The following is a 23,258-nucleotide window of genomic DNA, read 5'->3' on the forward strand; positions in this document are numbered from 1 at the left end:
ACAAGTGCCATTTACACGTTAATTGTTTTTTCAGAGTGACCCGATCGCCTCTTGAGGAAGCTCCGGCGGCAGCTGGAAGCTTGCGCGTCTGCATGGCGTGGCCCCAGCCTGGGACCCCTGCAGGGGTTCCGCAATGCCCGGCCCGCAGCCTTAAGACTGGGGTCGCTTCGGGCCGGGAGCGGGAACGTTTGGTGCAGCTCTTACACGCAAGAGGCGGTTCTAGAGACTGGGGAAGTCAGCATTTGTGCGTCCGATGGCTGGAGCTTTGAAAGAGAGGCGGAGGAACAAGCGAGAGCTCCCCGCCCCCGTTCCCCACTGTCCAATCCCTTCGGCTTCTCCTATTCTCGGCCTGCCGGTCCGACCCCTAACCTGCTCGAACCCATTCTGCGGTAGAGACGGCCGGGTCTCTTTAAGGCCCTTCCCGCGCCTGCGCCTTGAGCCTTCCTGACGCGGCCGGGCCGGACCCGGGAGGAGCCGGCGGCGGGCACGCTAGGGGTCGGGTGGTAGTTGAAACCGCGGCGCCTCGGCAAAAGTGGGGTCAGGGTCTGAGGCGGCCCGGAGCTCCTGAGTGAGCGCGGCGCTCGAGAGGAGGCACAGAGGGCGGCCCGCGAAGCCGGGAGCGAGGCCGAGGCGCTTAGGCGCGGCGGCTCGGCTGCCGGCTGGATGGGAAGTTAATGTTTACGACGGAGTCCACCCAACGTTTCCAAGGTGAGGGGCGCCGCGCCAGGCCGGGCGAGCCGGGAGGCCGGGCGGGCCGCGAGCCCGAGTTCCGCGGGACGCACAGCCGGGCCGAGGCGCGGCGAGTGGGGGCCGCCACTAAACTTGGCGGCGCGAGCGGGGCGGGCGCCTCCGGCCCCACTGGGGCCTAAGTTCCCTGTGGCCACCAGGACCCTCCCCAGCGCGGTTGCTGCGGAAGAAACTCGCCAGCGGGACTCCCAGTAGTTTCCCAGGGAGGTGAAGGGGCGAGGCTGTGTCGGGGGCGCTTCCTCGTATATCCTGTGGGGCATACTGACTCTTCACCTCCGCGCTGGAGGCCAGGAGTCTGTTCCCACTGGGTGACCAGATGGGGCGAGACTGTCAGCGCCTCTTGCGAAGTTGGCGTCTTTACTTGGCCTCGGGGATTCTGCGTAAGGCCATGTCTCCAGGCAGGTGATGGGCGAGCCAGGTGTGGTAAATGACGCCCAAGGATGCAGTTGGGAGCGGTTGTAGCCATCACTGAAATCACCTTATGACTAGAGGGGCAAGCCTCAAATTAACCACAGAATTTCCGGTAGGTTGGATTGTGGTGTTAGTGTTTGATTTAGAGTTGCTGTGATTTCTTTGTGCTTTTCTTTCTGTCTTTTGGTCATCATAGATCAACTCAGTTGGCATCCTTTCACCGAAGAGTTAGCCAAAACTTTTGGAATGGTTCCTTCACTTTACTCCTATCTGTTGTTGTTAGAAGTGGTTTCAAAAATCAGCATTTTCTTTCAGAGATCTCTCTTCTGTGGGTTTCAGTGTAGAATAACAGAATCCTTCCATTGGTGAAAGAAATCTGGTGCTTCATGAAAATCCTGAAGTTATCTGTTCGTAGTTTTTACCTTTGTTCTGGACTGAAATGTATTAGTAGCTTTTTTGTTTTGTTTTTCAAAAATGTTATTAATAAACTTTCTGCAGTTTACCAGAAGCTCCTATTCTAAAATGCTAGCCTTAAGGTCTCTGAGAAATTTGTGTCAAATCTTAGAAAACTTATTGTAGTATAACGTATTTTTAAAAAGTGCCAGTCTTGAGTATGCAGGTAGACTTTTTAATAAGTGTACTATTACAGATCAAGAAACGGAACATTGCAGGATTGGGGTTTATATCCAGGAGTGGAACTGTTGATTTATGAGATATGTGAATAATAAAATGTTAGCATTAGAATAATAAAATGTCAGCATTAGATCCAGTTGAACATTTTCCCAAAGTAGCTTTTACCAATTAGCAGGGAATGGTATTCCGTTTACCTCATGTCCTTGTTAATGCTTCTCAGTGTTAAAAATTTTTGCTATTTTAGTGGAAGTGCAGTAATATATATGTATGGGGTCGCACAGAGTTGGACACGACGGAAGCGACTTAGCAGCAGCAGCAGCTTTATTTTACATTTTTCTCATGATTGTGGTTGAGTACCTTTTGTTGGCCATTTATATGTTGTCTTTTGTGAAGTGCTTGTTAAACCTTGTTATTTTTTTAATTGGTTTGTATTTCTTTATTCAGAATATGAGTTCTGTTTGTGTATGTGTATGTGTATACACATCTATCTCCCATGAGTCCTTTCTGGACTTAATCATTTTCCACTTTATATCTTGTCTTTTCAATCTTGATGGCCTGTTTTTTTTAATGAATGAAAATTGCTAATTTTAATGAAATATACTTAGTCCTTGTCTTTATGATTACTGTTTTTTGTGACCTATTAAAGAAGTCCTTGCTTCGCCTAAGAATGTGGAGATGATTTCTCCTGTTACCAAGTGTGTGTGCTCAGTTGCTTCAGTTGTGTCCGACTCTGCGACCCTGAGGACCTTAGCCGATCTGGTTCCTCGGTCCTTGGGATTTTCCAGGCAAGAATACTGGAGTGGGTTGTCCACCCATGTTATCGTACAGAAGTTTTATTTTTACTTTTTACATTTAAGTTGTACAATTTACAGTAAGTTGTAGGTGGATTGTAGGGGTCAAGATTCATTTTTTACCATATGGGTGTATATTTGACCCAGCACCATTCACTGAATATATATCATCCCTGCCCCTCTGCACTGTGTGACTCTTTTTCATAAGTCAGGTGAACGTAGAAGTGTGAATCTGTTTCTGGACACTATTCTGTTTCACTGGTATATTTGTTACCCTTGCACCAGTATCACTGTATTAATTGATGTAACTTTATGATAAGCCTTGATATGGGTCATTCCTATTTTGTTCTTTAAGATGGTCTGGGCAGTTCTTGGCTCTTAACGTTTCCATATAAATTTCAGAATCTTGTCCTTTCATACAGATTTTGGAGATTGGAATTGAATCTGTTTATCAATTTGGAGAGAATTCAGTTCTTAACAAAACTGAGCTTTCCAGTTTATGAACGTGGTATGTTCTTCCATTTCTTTATGTCTTTTAAAATTTCTCTAATGTTTTGTAGTTTTCTGTATTAAAGTCTTGCATACCATTTGTTATTTATTTGTAGGTATTTGATATTTTTAATGTTATTGTAAATGATGTGTTTTGTGTTTTTTTTTGTAAATGATATTTTAAAGCATTTGTGGCCAGTATACAGAAATACAGCTGATTTTGGCAGTGGGGGGAGTGGCTCGGAAATTATTTTAAAACTAATCCCAGACATAATTTCATTAATAAATCCTAAATTTTTAATCTCCCTTCGACACCTACCTAGTCCAGATTACACCTTGTATGTTCTAATTTTCCAAGGTTTTCTAATCTTTTTCTATTTGCATGTTATCTCCCGGGTCTGAGACAAATTAAAGATTTGTAGAGTGTTTAATATAAAGTGTGACTATGTTAGGCTCTGGGGATACAAAGCTGATTAAGATGCTGCCCCTGCTTTTAAGGAGTTTAGAATCTAGAAGGAGTTGTAGAAAGTCAAGAAAAGACCTTTATCTTGCTATGATGAAAATTGGTTTGGCTGCATGCAAAAGGGACATTTAAATCAAACTGTGGGGGAGGTAATATGCCTGGCTCCCAGTGTTCTGAGAGCTGGGCAAAGGAAGTGGGCTGTGGGTGGGGGCTGCTATTCACTATACATACTTCTGCTTTATTCCTTGGCTTTCAGCCTTGAGCCTCTCTCCACTCTTCTTGAGTCTGGAGTCTCTCCAAGTCTCTGTTTCCAGAGACTAAATTTATGAGAGGGTGTGAATGGGGGAGAAGGGAAACTGCAGGTCCACATACAGACTGTGTGTGCGCTCAGTTGTACCCAACTCTGTGCGATCCCATGAATCGCCAGGCTTCTCTGTCCATGGGGTTCTTCAGACAAGAATACTGGAGTGGGTAGCCATTCCCTTCTCCAGGGAATCTTCCTGACTCAGGAATGGAACCTGGGTCTCCTGCATTGAAGGCAAGTTTCTGAGCCACCAGGAAAGCCTTTCAGTTCAGTTCAGTCCAGTCCAGTTGCCCAGTTGTGTTCAACTCTTTGCAACCCCATGAACGCTAGGCCTCCCTGTCCGTCACCAGCTCCCGGAGTCTACCTAAACCCATGTCCATTGAGTCGGTGATGCCATCCAGCTATCTCATCCTCTGTCATTCCCTTCTCCTCCTGCCCCCAATCCCTCCCAGCATCAGGGTCTTTTCCAGTGAGTCAACTCTTCGCATGAGGTGGCCAAAGTATTGGAGTTTCAGCTTCAGCATCAGTCCTTCCAATGAATCACCCAGGACTGGTTGGATCTCCTTGCATCCAAGGGACTCTCAAGAGTCTTCTCCAACACCACAGTTCAAAAGCATCAGTTTTTCGGTGCTCAGCTTTCTTCACAGTCCAACTCTCACATCCATACGTGACCACTGGAGAAACCATAGCCTTGACTAGACGGACTAGCTGACTTTAAACCTCTAACCTGATTTTTTAGTTCTTTACTTCTTCCCCACTGACTGTGTACTTGGAGACTCTCAAGGGCTGAGCCTTTCTGGGGCTCTGAGTAGGCCTATCAGTGTGTTGATGTTATTCCCTTCTGCAGGCCTGGAGGTTTGACTTCTTGTCCTCTACTTCCTGTCCTCTACCTGTTTCTTGTTTTTTCATCTCTTTTCTTGTTTCATAGATGGCATATCTCTTGATCTGCCTGAGAATGTTAAAGATAGTTTCTTTAAGCTGTTTTTTTTCCTTACATAGCTTATTTCCTCCAAGTTACTTTTTTTCCTTTTTGGTATAGTCTCAGCAGTAGAGACCCTCCTCAGAGGTCTGGTAATCCTTGGTTGTTTGCTTATGATTGAGGGACCAAATACGTTAGGTAGCAGTACTTTTAAAAATTTAGGTGTGATTGCCCACAGTAAAATACATAGAGTAAGTGTATTGTTTGATAGTTTTGCTATGTATACACCTGTGTAATTAACACACAGTACAGAGCATAGTGAAAAACCCAGACAATTCCTTCATATCCTTTTCTTCTATCTTCCCCATTCCCTGCCCAGAGGCAACCCCTATTCTGATTTCTCTCTGCATAGATTAGCACCAGTATTTTCTAAAGTTGCCCTGGTGATTCCAGTGTATGGTCAGGATTGAGGCCATTGGTTTGAGTGGGCTGTTTGAGCCTCTCTTCAGTGTCTGTCTTTCCTTTTGACCTGATTCGATTTCCCAGAGAGTGTGGAAGTTTTCTACTTGGAGGCCAGAGGTCTAGTTGCCAGTGGTCTGGGAACTCAGGAAAAGAGAGTTGGGTAATGAGCCATAAAGCATGTAATGTGAAGGGACACATAATTGACTTCCATCTTTCACAATGTATGGTTTACCCTTTTTAGAGACTGAATCTCTAATCTGCTGCCTTATTGAGGTCAGATCACTCAGTGGCTTGGAAGAGGAATGCGGGTCTAGGTTTATAACTATTCAGTTTTCACCGGATCTTTCCTTCTTCAGTCTCTCCCTTCTTTGCTCTGGCAGTTCCGGAACCCTTTGAGGATTCTGTACTGTAAACTGGGTTTGTTCTTGGTGGTCAGCACTGCTGTCTTTGCAAACACTACTTGTCTTTGACCAAATCAGTTACCACTCATCCATCTCTCCACCTTTCAAGGTTTTGTTGCTGTTGTTTGTTCCATTCTCTTGATCCTTATGGTTAGTGTCCTAAAAACAACAGCAAAATTTTCTTTATCCTTGTTTTATTAGAGTTTTGTTGTTGTTGTTTAGTCGCAGTACTGTCTAACTCTTCTGCAATCTCATGAGCTGTAGCCGCCAGGCTCCTCTGTTCATAGGATTTCCCAAATAAGAGTACTGGAGTGGGTTGACATTTCCTCCTCCAAGGGATCTTCCCAACCCAGGGATCAAACCCATGTCTCCTGCATTGGCAGACAGATTCTTTATCAGTGACCCACCAAGGAAGCCCTATTATGATTCTGGGAGAGAGAAGAATTAGATGTGTGTGATCAATCTGCCATCTTAACCTGGAAGTCCCTCATCTTTCATCATACAAAAATGTGTTGCCATCTGTCCATCACTGTTGTCTCCTCCCTGTGGGGTTATAGCTTTTAAAGTTTCATTAGTGTTATCTACATAGAATGGTAGGAGGGAGAGCATCTAAATACTGGATCAAACTGTCATTTCTCTAGAAATCCCTAAATTCTTTGGAGAAGTATCCTTTGTCCCAGAGTCTTATAATCTCAGGATTGGAAGTGATTTTAAAGATAAGACAGCTTAGTGAGCTATTTGATACTTTCTGTAGTGGGGAACTCATTTAGAAGAGATGAAGGACTGAAAAAATGAAGTGGGCTGTGGATCTCTGCACTGGGTCTGGAAATCCATATGTGCATTAAACATTTAATAGTGAATGAACAAATAATAGATCTTGCATATTTGTAACATATAAAAGTTATTAAAAAGTCATGGTGGTTTTGTTATTTTAATCAATAATTCTTAAATCTAGCTATGGTCATGGGGGGTAATACTTAGAATTTTTTGTTTTTTGCTTTTGACTGAGTTCTCTGAATATTTATCACAGCAGGTCACAGCAGTAGCAGGGGTGAGGGAGAAACAGGAGACTCCTTTACCCTTTAGGTAGGTCTTGGAGGTCTGCCAGCCTATGGGGGGTTTCCTTCAGGCCTGCCTTCTGCCAGATGTGCCTTGGATCTCTCTTGAACTTGATCTGCTTCACTTCCAGGCTGATTTTCCACCACAGGAATTAGGTCCTCTTGACCAGCTTACAGTGCTTGAGATGATGCTGGCAGATCTTGAGCACATCTTTGAGTGCATCTCAGACCTCCTTACCCCCTCCTGCCCAACCCTTTCCCCAACCTGGCTGGGTGGACACTCAGAGTTAGGGTGAGACACAGTCCCTGAGGCCCCAGCATCCAGTCTGGGCAGGAGGTAGCAAACGGCCAGCCAGTTCTCCAGGGGCTGATGCATATCTTCCTGGGGACCAGCATCTCCTCGAACTCCAGGTAAGCCTGCCGGCCAGGGAGGGAGGCAACCCCATGTGGGCCTGTTGGTTGCATACTGTAGTGAGACTGGCAGTCTTGCCTGCCCAGCACCCCTGAGACAGGCCAGGGCCGCTGCAGCCTGCCCTGGGGTACACCCCCGAGCAGCTGGGAGTCAGGTGCCCCAGAACATGGTCTGTGTGTGGCGGCAGCCTCAGGTGCTCAGCAGAGCCTTCCTGAGCCTCAGCTTCACCCCGAGGCACCCACAATGCACTGCAGGTGGTGTGGGTCCCTTGGCTGTTGCTGGAACCCACAGGCTGTGGCCTCACGCTGACCGTCCCCACATGTGGCCAGGAGACTAACCATTCCACCACCCAGAATTTTTTGTTTGGAAACACAGGATTCTGTACCAGAAAAAATAGAAAATTTGCTAAAGTAGTTGAAATCTTAATAGTTAACTTAAACTGGTAAATTAATTAGAGCTCCCCATTAAAACCTCTCTGTTACTCCTTTAATAATTTTGTTATGCTTTGCACTCTTTTTTTCTTTAAAACACTAAGTAGGTTTCCAAATGCTTTTTGAAATAAAAGTTTTTATCACAGAGTTCATGATATGAAAATATTCTCAGTATAAGTTGATTTCTGTTAGGCTAAATTTATAAAGCTTTATTTATTTACCTTTCAGTTGTTTCCATGTTTCTGGGTTTCAGTGTCTTTTGTTGTTGTTGTTGCTCTTGTCCAGTTGCTCAGTTGTATCCGACTCTTTGCAACCCCATGGACTGTAGCACACCAGGCTTCCCTGTCCTTCACCATCTCCTGGAGTTTGCTCAGACTCATATCCATTGAGTCCATGATGACATCCAACCAATCTCACCCTCTGTCGCCACTTCTCCTCCTGCCCTCACTCTTTCTCGGCATCAAGGTCTTTTCCAATGAATCAGCTGTTCTCATCAGGTGGCCAGAGTATTGGAGCTTCAGCATTAGTCCTTCCAGTGAATTTTCAGGGATGATTTCCTTTAGGATTGACTGGTTTGAGCTCTTTGCTGTCCAAGGGACTCTCAAGTGTCTGTCTCTGTGCTTCATGAGAGGGTTCCCTGCCTGTGCTTTTGTAGTTGATTAAGTGGCCAAAGACAATGTGTCTTTAGTGCTTGTTTATTGTGTTTTGTACTAATCCAACCCTCATAGTTGTACTTTGAAAAATGTTCCCTAAAGCTGGTTAAACTGGCTATTAATCTGGATCTTCATTGTAGGTTTTGCTATGCAATGTCTTATGAATTTATGATTAGGGCTCTATCTTTAAGGAGCTGCTGGCTCCTGTGTTCTTGAAAGGAACCTTGATAGAGATAGGAACAGAATGGTTTTCTTATGGATCATTGCCCTTTTTGTTTTTCACAAGAAAGTGTTAAGCACTGATAGGGAAGTGACCGTGGGCATTTTGTCTTACCTTTGAGTTGGTGCTCAAATAATTAGTTGCTGTATTCAGCTTGGTACAGATCTTTTGCCGTGTTAAAAATGAATCTAGGGACTTCCCTGGTGGTCTAGTGGTTAAGAATCCATCTTCCAGTGCAGGAGGCATGGATTTTATCCCTGGTTGGGGAACTAAGATCCCACAGGCCACGGGGCAACTAAGCCTAGGCACCGCTTCTACTGACCCCGAGTATCACAAGTAGAGAGCCTTTGTGCTGCAACGAAAGACCCGATGTAGCCAAAAATAAATAAATATTTTTAAAAAGGAATGGAGCATTGTCATAAATTATGCTAGTAAGTTTGTTAGAACAGTGTTAACAGAGATTGGATAAAACTTTCACTTTAATGAACAGTTGTGTAATATGATATTTGAATGAAATACATGAGAGAAAGAAAAATTTAATATATTCGGGTATACTAGAAATCATGATAGTTTAGAAGACTGATCCAGAATTTGATGGTGAGAAGATAGAAGTAAATTGAGAATTAATCCTAGCTCATGAAAAGTATAGTGCCTTTAATATGAAGTGCATGTAAGAGAGCAGCACAATGTTAAAGACTCAACTTGGCTGCCTTTTTGAAAATGTGGAGAAGCTTCTTTGCCACTGCCAGATGAACAAGGTTATAAATGTTGTCAAGCATGGTATATTTACATTTAACACACAAGATCAGAAAAATGAGTCAGTAGATGATCTAAAAATTTAATGGAGTTGTAAACATTGTCAGTAAGTCATTAAGAATCAGCAAAGATAACGTATATATATATATAGCATCCCAAATGTGTCAAGTATAAAGATGGGTGCTGGGGTAATTGTGATCAATTCTACATAGACAGAATCTTTGCTTTCACAGAATTTATAAACCAGAGGAACACACAGTGGCTACAGTCTCATTTCTTTACTTTTTTTGTGTTTGGCCACACTGCTCAGCTTGTGGGATCTTAGTTCCCCACCCAGTGATCGAACCCGGGCATATGGCACTGAGAGTGCCAAGTCCTAACCCCTGGACCGCCAGGTAATTTCTGGTGTAGTCTTGTTTCTGAGTGAGGTGATAAATAAAGAAGGGGGGTAATTTAGTGATTGGTTTAAGTCTTGAAGCTTTTTAAAAAATGGAGTGTAATTGATTTTCAGTGCTGTGTTTCAGGTGTTCAGCAAAGTGATTCAGTTATACATGTATCCTTTTTCAGATTCTTTTTCTTTATAGGTTATTAAATATAGGCCTCTATGCTATGCAATAGGTCTTTATTGTTTATATAGTAGTATGTATCTGTTAATCCCAATCTCCTATTTATCCCTGCTTTCCCCAACCTTTTTGCTTTGGTAACCGTAAATTTGTTTTCTATGTCTGTGAGTCTATTTCTGTTTTTTAAATAAGACCATTTGTATCTTTTTTTTTTTTGATTCCACATATAAGTTATATCATATGATATTTGTTTTTCTCTGTCTGATTTATTTCACTTGGTATGATAATCTCCTTAGGTCTGTCTGTGTTGCTGCAAATGGCATTATTTTATTCTTTTTTTATGTGGCTGAATAATATTCCAGTGTGCATGTATATACACATCTTTATCCATTCATTTTTTGATGGACATTTAGATTGTTTCCATGTCTTGGTTATTTTCAATAGCGCTGCTCTAAATATTGGAGTGCATGTATCTTTTCAAATTAGAATTTTTGTCTTGTCTGAATATATGCTCAGGAGTGTGATTGCTGGATCAGATGGTAACTCTAGTTTTTTTAAGGAACACCCATACTGTTTCCATAGTGGCTGCACCAAATTACATTCCCACCAGCAGTACAGGAGGGTTCTCTTTTTTCCACACCCTCTCCAGTATTTGTTATTTGTAGACTTTGGTGATGGCCATTCTTCCAGATGTGGCTATTCTGACAGCTGTGAGGCTTTTGTATGGAAAAATGCTGAGTCGAGTAAAAGTTTTAAATCTTAATATGTGCTTTAGAAATTTTTGAGGTGAAATTTATGTGTCGTGAAATGCTCAGAACTTAACTATGAAGCTGAATGAGTTTTTTTAAATTGGTGTGTGATTGTCTCACAGTGTCGTGTTTCTGCTGTCCAGCAGTTTGAATCAGCTGTAAGTACACATATATCCCTCCCTCTTGGGCCCTCCTGCCATCTCAGCCTCCTAGGTCATCACCGAGTGTGGAGCTGAGCTCCCGGTGTTATATGCAGCAGCTTCACACTGGTTGTCTGTTTTATACATGGTGGTGTGTATCTGTCAGTGTCCCTCTCTCAATTTGTCTTACTTACTCTCTCCTTCCCCTGCTGTGTCCTCAAGTCCCTTCTCTATGTCTCTGTCTCTGTTCTTGCCTTGCTATAGATAGGTTTATCAGTATCATTTTTTCTAGTGAATGAGTTTCAATAAATATGTACTGTTGTGTGACTCTGCCTTCCCAATAATCCCACATAGTTCCTTTAATCAATTCCTGTTCTGATAGCTTTTATGACCAGTTTAGTTTTTCTAGGTCTTGAACTTCTAATAGAAAAGTAGAATAAGTGTGTATTCTTTTCAGGGTGGCTTCTTTAGTTCAACGTAATATCTTTGAAATTAATCCATTGTTGCTCTTAGTAGTCCCCCCCGCCCCCCCCCCCCCCCGCCCTGTTGCTCATTGGGGTGTATCTGCTGTCTTCCTTTTTTTTAAAAATTAATTTATTTTTTTAAATTGAAGAATAGTTGCTTCAATAATTCTTTATAATTGATGTGTAGTAAAACATTATACGGGCTTCCCTGGTAGCTCTGCTGGTAAAGAATCCGCCTGAAATGCAGGAGAACCCACTTCAGTTTCTGGGTCAGGAAGATCCCCTGGAGGAGGGCATGGCATTCCACTCCAGTATTCTTGCTAGGAGAATCCCAATGGACAGAGGAATGTGGTGGGCTACAGTCAGTGGGGTCGCAAAGAGTCGGACACGACTGAGCGACTAAGGACAGCACAGCACAGTACATTATATAACACAGTTTGTTTATTCATTCTCCCTTTAGGCTATTATGAATATAACTGTTATGAACACATAACTGCTAGTCTTCTTATAGACATGCATTTTCATTTCTCTTATATAAATAACTAACGGTAGACTTACTGGCTCATAGGGCAGCTGTATGTTTAACTTTAGAAGACATTGCCGAACGATTCTCCCAAGGGAATAGATCATTTTACATTGCAACCAGCAGCCTATGAAAGATCTACTCGAGTGACACATCAGAACTGAGTTTCAGAAAGCCTTTTCTGGCACAGTGGGGTATGAGACTTGAGGTAGGGAGCATGCACAGTGAAGCGACACGACTGGAAATTGGTGTATTCCTGTTCTAAGGAATTGATAGCGCGGGAGAGAATCTTATGGACTCTAGAGCCTATGGGGTGTGGGGTGAACATAAAGCAGGGGTCAGGTGATCCCCACGCATCTGCCAACGTGTTAGTCGTTCAGTGGTGTCCGACCCTTTGGGACCCCATGGACTGTAGCCCGCCAGGCTCCTCTGTCCATGAAATTCTCCAGATAAGAATACTGGAGTGGGTAGCCATTCTCTTTTCTAGGGGATCTTCCCAACCCAGGTCTCCTGCATTGCAGGCAGATTCTTTACCATTTAAGCCACCAGGGAAGCGCGTATCTGCCATAGGCTGTTGGATATTGGTGCACCAGTCATTAATAAAATGGAGGAGTACATTTTAGAGGGAAGAGGGAGAAATCTGTTTGTAAGTAGTAATTGGGGTAAAAGGAAGTCGATGAGATAGTTGTGTATAGAGAGGAGAAAGCCCAGGATGGAATTGGAATTTTGGGGACCACTGACATGTAAGAAAGAAGCTGATGAAGAGAAGTCTGAAAGGAGCAGGAGGAATTCAGTAACCACTACAGAAGGGACACCGGAAGTGATTTTAACAAACTGGAAGAGTTGAACTTTGAAGAAGGAGGGAGAGGCTTGAATGTTGTTAATGTGAGTAAAAAGTAATAATACCCTTTTTGGAGATTAACTTAAAAATCCCTTAAAACTTAAAATATAGTGTTTTTTGACCAAATAGTTGCACTTTATGGAATAACTTCTAGAGAAACAGACAAATATGTGAAGATGTGTTTAGAGGTATTCTAAACCTCTACTGCTACTGCTAAGTCACTTCAGTCGTGTCCGACTCTCTGTGACCCCATAGATGAAAGCCCACCAGGCTCCCCCATCCCTGGGATTCTCCAGGCAAGAACACTGGAGTGGGTTGCCATTTCCTTCACCAATGCATGAAAGTGAAAAGTGAAAGGGAAGTCGCTCAGTCGTGTCCGACTCTTAGCGACCCCATGGACTGCAGCCTACCAGACTCCTCTGTCCGTGGGATTTTCCAGGCAAGAGTACTGGAGTGGGGTGCCGTTGCCTTCTCCTCTAAACCTCTAGGCACCTGGTAAAGTATGTAGTAATGAAAAACTGAAAACAACCCAAGAATCCATTAATAAAGGATTGGCTAAATAAAATATGGTACATTCATATGATAAAATGCTATGCAGCTGATGGAATATGTTATACACACATACCATATTCCATCAGCTACATAGCATTTTATAGTATATGCACACATACGCACACATGGTATTAGTTTTCTATCACTGCTGAAAGAAATTAGTACCAACTTAGTGGCTTAGAAATGTAGTCTCTTATGGAGGCCAGAAGTCTCAAATGTGTTACTGGGCTAAAGTCAAGGTATTGACTGCTGGTTCCTGCGGTAGAATCCATCTCCTTGCCTTCTCCAGCTGTTAGAGTTGCATTCTTTGTATTCCTTGCATTGCATTCCTTGACTTCTTCCTGCATCTTCAGTCAGCTGCATTGCATCTTCAAGTGGGCCCAACTCTGACAATTCAGGATAATCTCTTCATCACAAAACCTTTCCCTTAATTACCTCTGCAATTTAAGATAACATGCTCAGGTTCTGGGTTTTATGATGAGCTCTTTTGTTCTTGTTTAGTTGCTAAATTGTGCCTTGACACTTTTGCAACCCCATGAACTGTAGCTTGCTAGGCTCCTCGGTCCATGAAATTTTCCAGGCAAGAATACTAGAGTGGGTTGACATTTCCTTTTTCAGGGGATCTTCCTGACTTAGAGATTGAACCTGCATCTCTTGCATTGGCAGGTGAATTCTTTACCACTGAACCTCCAGGCAAGAATACTGGAGTGGGTTGCCATGTCCTTCTGCTGGGGATCTTCCTGACTAAGGGATTGAATCCAGATCTCCTGTATTGCAGATGGATTCTTTACCATCTGAGCCACCAGGGAAACCCTGAGTTCTTTAGGAGGCCATTAATTATGCTGTCACATAATACTAACAAAGAAAATCAGGCACATTATATAAAAATTCTCAAAAATATATAGTATGAGCTATTTTTTTTTTTTTTTTTTTTGACTGGGCTGAGCAGCATATGGGATCTTAGTTCCCAGACCAGGAATTGAACCCATGCTCCCTACAGTAACAGCTTGGAGTCTTAACCACTGGTCCACCAGGAAAGTCCTCAAGTATGAACTAATTTTTGTTAACTTGATACATATACCCATATAGTAGCGTATGTATAGCAATCTTAATGAATATATACTGTACTGTTAACAGTGACATTTTGAGAGTGGGATTTCAGAGTATTCAAACTTTTCCATTTTTTTCTATGATAATTTCAATTCTTAATGAACATGTATTTACTGATCAGAAAAATAAAAAACAAAAGGAAAGAGTATTGTGTGGGTCATATGTTACAGAGAGATCTGCAAGTAAGATGAAGATTGTAGATCATGTACTGAATTTAGCACAAAGAGGCTGTTGGTGAGTGACTTTAAATCAGTGTGGTTTTAGTAAAATGGTATGGTGGAAACCACACTGCAGTGAAAAAGTGGGAGATGAAGTAGGGAAGAATGAAAGTTAAACATGTGTCCAGTTGCTTAGCTGTGGGGAGGGACAATACTGTGAGACAGGGGGTATTTCAGTTCAGTTCAGTTCAGTGGCTCAGTCATGTCCGACTCTTTGCGACCGCATGAACTGCAGCATGCCAGGCCTCCCTGTCCATCATCAACTCCCGGAGTCCACCCAAGCCCATATTCATTGAGTTGGTGATGCCATCCAACCGTCTCATCCTCTGTCGTCCCCGTCTCCTCCTGCCCTCAATCGTTCCCAGCATCAGGGTCTTTTCCAGTGAGTCAGCTCTTCGCGTGAGGTGGTCAAAGTATTGGAGTTTCAGCTTCAACATCAATCCTTCCAATGAACACTCAGGACTGATATCCTTTAGGATTGAGTGGTTGGATCTCCTTGCAGTCCAAGGAACTCTCAAGAGTCTACTCCAACACCACAGTTCAAAAGCATCAATTTTTCTGCGCTCAGCTTTCTTCACAGTCCAACTCTCACATCCATACATGACCACTGGAAAAACCATAGCCTTGACCACATGGACCTTTGTTGGCAAAGTAATGTCTCTGCTTATTTAATATGCTGTCTATAGTGGGGTGTAAGATCCAGTGAGAGTTCTTAATATGGCAGAGCAGCCTGTGTAAAAGTTGAGAGCAGAAACTGGGAAGAAGAGACAGACTGCCTCTTGAGTTCCAGGACAGAGAACAGGAGGCCTGTCTTCTGACTTTAGATAGAAACCCTACTTACTGGTGGCTCGTGAGACTAGAGAGGTATGGATATGGGTAGTAGTTAAGTTTATAACATTTTTGTTTTCTTTAACATTATCAAATTAAAAAAAAAAATCTCTTGTAGTCCTGAATGTTCCTCTGGCATTTTGTTAAAATCTACAGTTATTGTGTACCTGGGTTAATTTACTCAAGAGTACTCGCTAATGTACTCTTACTTTGTTGGTTTGTCCCAGAACTTCTGATTGTTTCTGTAGCCTCATAGTATATATGAGGTTCAGGGAATGAGACCTTAGATTTCTAGGGCAGTGTTTTGGGGATTCCCCCTACTCCCTCACCCCTTATTATTGAAACTAATCATACATAAAAATCTGCTCCTATGAGTTGATCAATTTTCTTTTGGCTCTACATTGTCTGAACAGAAAGGCATTGGAGATACCATTCACTCCAACCTTTTTTTTTTTTTAAGTTCTGACAAGGAAATAAGGTTTAAAAACACTTTAACTTGTGAAGGCCCTGTGGTTTTTGGTTGCTTGCATGCTCAGAAGGCCCTATGCACTTTGTCAATAGAATGTGGTGCTTTTACCTTGCTGAAATGCTGAGGACCTTTCAAAAAATCATTTCATTGGTCCTATATTTCTGACAGGATTTCTTGAGTTTTCATGTATCCTTCTATCCAATTTCAATTAACATACATTTTCCACTTCTTATTTTAATCAGTTTTTTAAAACCAGTATCAATGTAATTAAATTAATTTAAATGTCAATTTAAAATAGCTTTTAGGCCTTGCCATGATCTGTGCATTATTTGCCTGTTTTGGAGAATTATGTTAAAGACTTACTAACATTTTAGGATTTTTCAAAACAGTGGCAATTCATTTTTATTTCACCCTTGGTATGGAGTGATAGCGCTTAACACGCTTCTTCGCCCCCGCCCCCCACACTTCTTGATATATTGTGTACATTAAATAAAAGATTCATGTAAGATGTGATATATTTTAAGAGGTGCTTGTTCTGAATTTGTGTTTTTTTTGTGCTGGACTGAGGCATAAGGAAACAAGTATTTTAGCACTCTTGCTGCTGCCAAGAAAAAATTGTGTGTGCGGATATGCTTTTTTTAAAAACAATTTTGTGTTTGTAACAATGGAAGGTTGAGGTTGGGGACAGGCTTATTAGCTCTTTACTCATGAACTTGAACATCTTGGTTATAGAAATTTTAGGTTCAGCTCACAATGGCCAAATTTTAGTACCTAGTATTTTTATCAGTGTATTTTACATAGCATTCTCTTCCAGTTTTAATGCAAAAGTATTGATGGAGAAATTATATCAGTAGTTTGGTAATACAGTAAAATATTTCACATAATAGCAATTGCCTTTTCTTTGAAGGAAAGCAGCAGTAGTTTTTATTGAAGCAAGTAAAGTTCTGTTTCGGGAAGAATTTCATTATGATATGAATTGATGGCCAGAGAGGAACAAAGTGGCATAAATAGAGAGTGTGTGTGAGTCGCTCAGTCATGTCTGACTCTTTGCAACTCCATGGTCTGTCCATGAAATTCTCCAGGCAAGAATACTGGAGTGGTTTGCCATTCCCTTCTCTAGGGCCTCTTCCCAACCCAGGGATTGAACCCGGGTCTTCTGCATTGCAGGCAGATTCTTTATCATTTGAGTAGAAAGAGCAAGCATTTTACTTTGTCATTTTCCTTCTCCTTTTAACCTCTCTGGGTCTGTTTCTTTATCAGAAGAATGTGTTTTCATATTTACCATGCAGTGTTGTTCATGAGGAATGGAAATACTAAATGTCAAGTATCTGGAACAGTGCTTGGCCTATGTTTTGTGCTCAGTATAAATAGCCGTTATGATTTTGTGATTATCAGTTTCTTAAAGGAAGTTTAAGAGAATGCAGAAAGCATGAATGGAATTGACTGTAAAATATAAGGAAGACCCTTCTGATAGCAGGATTGGTTTGAGTTTTGTGTTCAGTTGTCAATTACCAGAATGTCTCAAGTGGATCGCCAGAACTACCTGTGAGATAGTTTTCTTCTGTCAGTCTGAGGAATTATGCTGTGTACCTTATGAAGTTGTTTGATGCGTTGTATATACTTAAAAATACTGATTATCTTATTCTTTGGATGGTTTGGCCTGTAACAGGCAAGATTCTAGGTTTATATACTTTTAAAAATAGATTGTGTCTGCTGAAGTGTATAGCATTAAATAAGTCATTTTTAAGCATGAACAAAATTTTATTCCGATCCATAGCTCATGGTAATTTTTGTTTTATGATCGAGGTGATTTAAAAGGTCACTATTTTTTCCTTAAAAACCTAGCAATGACTATCCTGAATGTATGAAAACTCTTTTGATACTAGGTAGTAGGTGAAATGTCCAGTGAAAAGATTTCATTAAATTTTTGAATAAAATTGAACTTGAATAGCTCTTAGGTTTCAAAGACTTAAACAAATGCTAATTCCTTAAGATAACTAAGTGCTATATCAAGTACAGTTTTGTACGTTTAAAACATTTACAATGCTAAAACTTAGGACCTTATTCACATGTAATGCTTTAATCAGATAGTCTCTAAATATCAGCAGTACTCAGGTGTTTTGAATGGTTGGAAAAGTGTGTGAACTTTGTATGTAGTTTAAGATATTTCTCAGCTGTGGCAGTTCATAGAGATAAGGGGATTTGGTTAGCTAGAGAACAGTGCCTGTAGTTGTAAAGCTGAATATAGACACAGATTTGCAGTTATTAAACCATAAACTTATACTTTTGGAGCATCCAACAAAACTGACATTTTCTGTTTAGAAGATTTTTTTTTCCCATTTATTTTTATTAATTGGAGGCTAATTACTTTACAGTATTGTAGTGGTTTTTGTCATACATTGACATGAATCAGCCATGGATTTACATGTGTTCCCCATCCCCATCCCCCCCTCCCACCTCCCTCTCCACCTGATCCCTCTGGGTCTTCCCAGTGCACCAGCCCTGAGCACTTGTCTCATGCATCCAGCCTGGGCTGGTGATCTGTGTCATCCTAGATAATATACATGTTTCGATGCTGTTCTCTCAAAACATCCCATTCTCGCCTTCTCCCACAGAGTCCAAAATTCTGTTCTGTTTAGAAGGTTTTTAGAAAACTTATTATGTATAAACAAGTTAGATTTGTTGCAGTTGAATGTTTGTGTTATCCTTGGTAAATTTCCTTTTCTCTCTCTCACAGGCATGTAATTGTGATGTGGTTGCTGATGCTTGCTTTTCCCTGTTCATTTTCTTTTCTTTCCTTCTTTTTCTTTAGAAATTATTGCTGTAGCTTACAAAGTGGGATGGTTTTTTTCTGTGCAAAATGTTAAAGTCAAGAGAATGTCAAACATTTCTGCAGTTTTGCAGATCTGTTTACACTTACTATAAAAATTATAAAAGAGGTTTTTGTTGATATTTTTGAGACTTTTTTAACACTAGTATTATACATTGATACAAAAGATAAAATACAGTCAATAATACGCTATTGTCAAAGGAGGTAGGAGTTTTCTTGTGATACGTTGACAGTTCATTTTCAAATATAATTTCCATCTCAATATTTTAGTTAATTGGATCTCTTAAGTAGGTAATCAGATTGGTTTGGGGCAGGTTCTGTCTGTCTGTCAAAATCCTTAGAGTCATGACATGTTCTGATACGCTGTGTTTTTACTTTTATGCTCTTCTGTTAGTTTAGCTCACCTTCCTTTCCATGATTTACACTTGTGAGGACATTTTGGTTTTAAGGCTGAATGTTTAGTATCCTGGCTCCATCACTTATTAGCTAATGGCTTCTTGGGCCAGTTGTTTAACCTCTTATCAGTCAGTTCAGTTCAGTCGCTCAGTCATGTCCAACTCTGCGACACCATGGACTACTGCACACCAGGCCTCCCTGTCCGTCACTAGCTCCTGGAGTTTACTCAAACTCATGTCTATTGAGTTGGTGATGCCATCCACCCATCTCATCCTCTGTCGTCCCCATTCTCCTCTTGCCTTCAATCTTTCCCAGCATCAGGATCTTTTCCAATGAGTCAGTTCTTCGCATCAGGTGGCCAAAGTATTGGAGTTTCAGCTTTAACATCAGTCCTTCCAATGGCTATTCAGGACTGATTTCCTTTAGGATGGACTGGTTGGATCTCCTTGCAGTTCAAGGGACTCTCCAGAGTCTTCTCCAACACTGCAGTTCAAAAGCATCAATTCTTTGGTGTGCAGCTTTCTTTATGGTCCAACTCTCACATCCATACATGACTACTGGAAAAACCATAGCCTTGACTAGATGGACCTTTGTTGGCAAAGGTACGTCTCTGCTTTTTAATATGCTGTCTGAGTTGATCATAACTTTTCTTCCAAGGAGCAAGCATCTTTTAATTTCATGGCTGCAGTCACCATCTGCAGTGATTTTGGAGCCCCCAAAAATAAAGTTTAACTTTTTGTAAACTTCAGTAAAATCTGTACCTGGATTATCATGAGGATCAAATAAGGTAATGAATGTAAGTCTTGCCATAGTGCCTGGTATGTAGTAAAATATACAGCAGTGATAATATATCACTGTGTGCAAATTTTCCTTTTCTTTTATTCAAATTATAGTTGATTTACAATGTGATGTTAGTTGCAAGTTTTCTTTTCTGAAACTTTGCCCTGGAGGTAGGAAGGATCAGAGAGAGATATGAATATATATGCTGTATGCATATAGAAAATAAATTAACTCAGAGAAATTTGTCATATAGACATCTAAAGGAAGACGACTTGTCAGCAGTGTTACCCTCTTTTCTATTTTTTTCCCCTTTCAGTGTAATTCCTGTTTGCTGTTTTTTCTATTCCTATTAAAGTCAGTTTTTATATCTTTCTCTTCTTCCGTCTGACAACTGTTAAATAAGTAAAAGACATAATTTGAAATTCTTCTTTGAAGATATTTATAGATTGTGTTTTAAGATCTCTACTCCATATTTATTGATAATACTCAAAACATGCAAAACATTGCTGTTTATAATAATGTTGTTTATTCCCACATTTATAGAGCTGGAATAATACTTCCTTCAGTTCAGTCGCTCAGTTGTGTCTGACTCTTTGTGACCCCATGAATCTCAGGATGCCAGGCCTCCCTGTCCATCTCCAACTCCCAGAGTTTATTCAAACTCATGTCCATTGAGTTGGTGATGCCATCCAGCTATCTCATCCTCTGTCGTCCCCTTCCTCCTGCCTTCAATCCCTCCCAGCATCAGGGTCTTTTCCAATGAGTCAACTCTTCGCATGAGGTGGCCAAAGTATTGAAGTTTCATCTTTAGCATCAGTCCTTCCAATGAACACCCAGGACTGATCTCCTTTAGGATGGACTGGTTGGATCTCCTTGCAGTCCAAGGGACTCTCAAGTCTTCTCCAACACCACAGTTCAAAAGCATCAATTTTTCGGCGCTCAGCTTTCTTCACCCTCCAACTCTCACATCCCATACATGACCACTGGAAAAACCATAGCCTTGACTAGATGGAGCTTTGTTGGCAAAGTAATGTCTCTGCTTTTAAATATGCTGTCTAGGTTGGTCATAACTTTCCTTATAAGGAGTAAATGTCTTTTAATTTCATGACTGCAGTCATCATCTGCAGTGATTTTGGAGCCCCCCCCCCCAAATAAAGTGTGACACTGTTTCCACTGTTTTCCCATTTATTTGCCATGAAGTGATGGGACCAGATGCCATAATCTTAGTTTTCTGAATGTTGAGCTTTAAGCCAACTTTTTCACTCTCCTCTTTCACTTTCAACAAGAGGCTTTTTAGTTCCTCTTCACTTTCTGCCATAAGGGTGGTGTCATTTGCATATCTGAGGTTATTGATATTTCTCCCCGCAACCTTGATTCCAGCTTGTGCTTCCTCCAGCCCAGTGTTTCTCATGATGTACTCTACATATAAGTTAAATAAGCAGCCAATATACAGCCTTGACTTACTCCTTTCCCTATTTGGAACCAGTCTGTTATTCCATGTCCAGTTCTAACTGTTGCTTCCTGACCTGCATACAGGTTTCCCAAGAGACAGGTCAGGTGGTTTGGTATTCCCATCTCTTTCAGAATTTCCACAGTTTATTGTGATCCACACAGTCAAAGGCTTTGACATACTCAATGAAGCAGAAATAGATATTTTTCTGGAACTCTCTTGCTTTTTTGATGATCCAGCAGATGTTGGCAATTTGATCTCTGGTTCCTCTGCCTTTTCTAAAACCAGCTTGAACATCTGGAAGTTCACGGTTCAGGTATTGCTGAAGCCTGGCTTGGAGAATTTTGAGCATTACTTTACTAGCGTGTGAGATGAGTGCAATCATGTGGTAGTTTGACCATTCTTTGGCATTGCCTTTCTTTGAGATTGTAATGAAAACTGACCTTTTCCAGCCTGTGGCCACTGTTGAGTTTTTCAAATTTGCTGGCATATTGAGTGCAGCACTTTCACAGCATCATCTTTCAGGATTTGAAATAGCTCAGCTGGAATTCCATCACCTCCACTAGCTTTGTTCTAGTGATGCTTTCTAAGGCCCGCTTGACTTCACATTCCAGGATGTCTGGCTCTAGGTGAGTGATCACACCATCGTGATTATCTGGGTCGTGAAGATCTTTTTTGTACAGTTCTTCTGTGTATTCTTGCCACCTCTTCTTAATATCTTCTGCTTCTGTTAGGTCCCTACCATGTCTGTCCTTTATTGAGCCCATCTTTGCATGAAATGTTCCCTTGGTATCTCTAATTTTCTTGCAGAGATCTCTAGTCTTTCCCATTCTGTTATTTTCCTCTATTTCTTTGCATTGATCACTGATGAAGGCTTTCTTATCTCTCCTTGCTATTCTTTGGAACTCTGCATTCAAATGGGAATATCTTTCCTTTTTTCCTTTGCTTTTTGCTTCTCTTCTTTTCACAGCTATTTGTAAGGCCTCAGACAAGCATTTTGCCTTTTTGCATTTCTTTTCCATGGGGATGGTCTTGATCCCTGTCTCCTGTAACAGTGTCACCGGACCTGCTTAAAAACTGAAGATAGATATTATATTTGTGCCAGCCTAAATCCTATTGGAATAATATTGAGTAAAAATATGTATATTTTTTGCTTTCTACATGTTTTTCAGTTGTATATCAAGTTCTTTTATGGGTTCAGAGTTTCTAGTACCTTGAAGATTAAGTAATGATGTGTACAGATCGCAAATTAATATATTTACATTGGCATAGACCATTTTGAAATTTGAGCATGTATTTTAGGTGTATTTCTAAGTTTGATACATTGGTGTTTATTTTGGAAGCAAAGATGAAAAGACCTCTCTAAACCCATTTGGCATTACACACAGGCAAATACCCACTTAAAAAAGTATGATGCTATAAGTTGGTGAACTCTGAGTTTGTAATCTTGTTAAGCAGAGTTGTTTAAATAATGGTCCTAGCGGTACGATTGCCTGTCATTCATGTTCTAGCCAATTTCTCCATAAATTCATATAAAACTTACTGTGAAACTTGAGATGCTTCTAATAGTCTATTTCAGACTAAGAGTATAAATACTTTTAAAAATGTGATATAGTTGGAAGAGCTCAGATATCTAGAGAATTCGTCATCTATTTTTTTAACCAATTTTTGTTGTTGAGTTTCTGGTATATACCGGGCACTGTGCTAGGCATTACAGAGGGCAAGTAATACTTTGGTCAGAACAAAAAGGAGATGCCTTTTCAATAGTGGTCCTAACCTGCAATCCTGACCTCAGTAATGATATCTTAATATGTTATTTTAGTATTGTTGCTTCCTCCCTTTTGTTTCCTTCTTGCAAATATATTTTTCAGATTAGAATATTTATAGTCTGTCATGATGGAGGATTCTAAAAAATGATTTCCCCTCAATAATGCAAATAATACATATTTGTTTAGGAAAATTTGGAAAAATCAGAAGTATAAATAATTTTAAAACCATAAAGTTAAAAAAAAAAACAACCCATAAAGTTGGGACTTCCCTAGTGATCCAGTGATTAAGACTCTGCATTTCCACTGCAGAGGGGACAAGTTCTATCCCTGGTCAGGGAACCAAGATCCTGCATGCCTTGTGGTGCAGCTGAAAAAAAAATCCATAGAGTTAATGTCTTATATTCTGTTCAATTCTGTTGTGGTAAT

General features: G+C 41.0%; 1 protein-coding gene and 1 pseudogene across 4 annotated transcripts in view; one reads left to right on the plus strand and one right to left on the minus strand.

Moving 5' to 3' along the window:
• The first annotated feature begins 419 nt into the window (after window positions 1-419).
• Window positions 420-23,258, plus strand: part of EVI5 (ecotropic viral integration site 5) — a 223,122-nt gene continuing 200,283 nt past the window's right edge. For 3 of the 4 annotated variants that reach the window (XM_065908652.1, XM_065908670.1, XM_065908678.1), the window contains exon 1: window positions 421-708. The gene's annotated coding sequence lies outside the window, so the exon portion shown is untranslated. Of the gene's footprint in view, window positions 709-23,258 lie in introns of all 4 variants that reach the window. The other variant, XM_065908661.1, reaches the window with a different exon arrangement.
• LOC136146198 (small ribosomal subunit protein mS38 pseudogene) overlaps window positions 1,017-23,258 on the minus strand; it is a 29,095-nt pseudogene continuing 6,853 nt past the window's right edge.

Source organism: Muntiacus reevesi, chromosome 1 (assembly GCF_963930625.1).
Source record: "Muntiacus reevesi chromosome 1, mMunRee1.1, whole genome shotgun sequence".
Taxonomy (NCBI): Eukaryota; Metazoa; Chordata; class Mammalia; order Artiodactyla; family Cervidae; genus Muntiacus; species Muntiacus reevesi.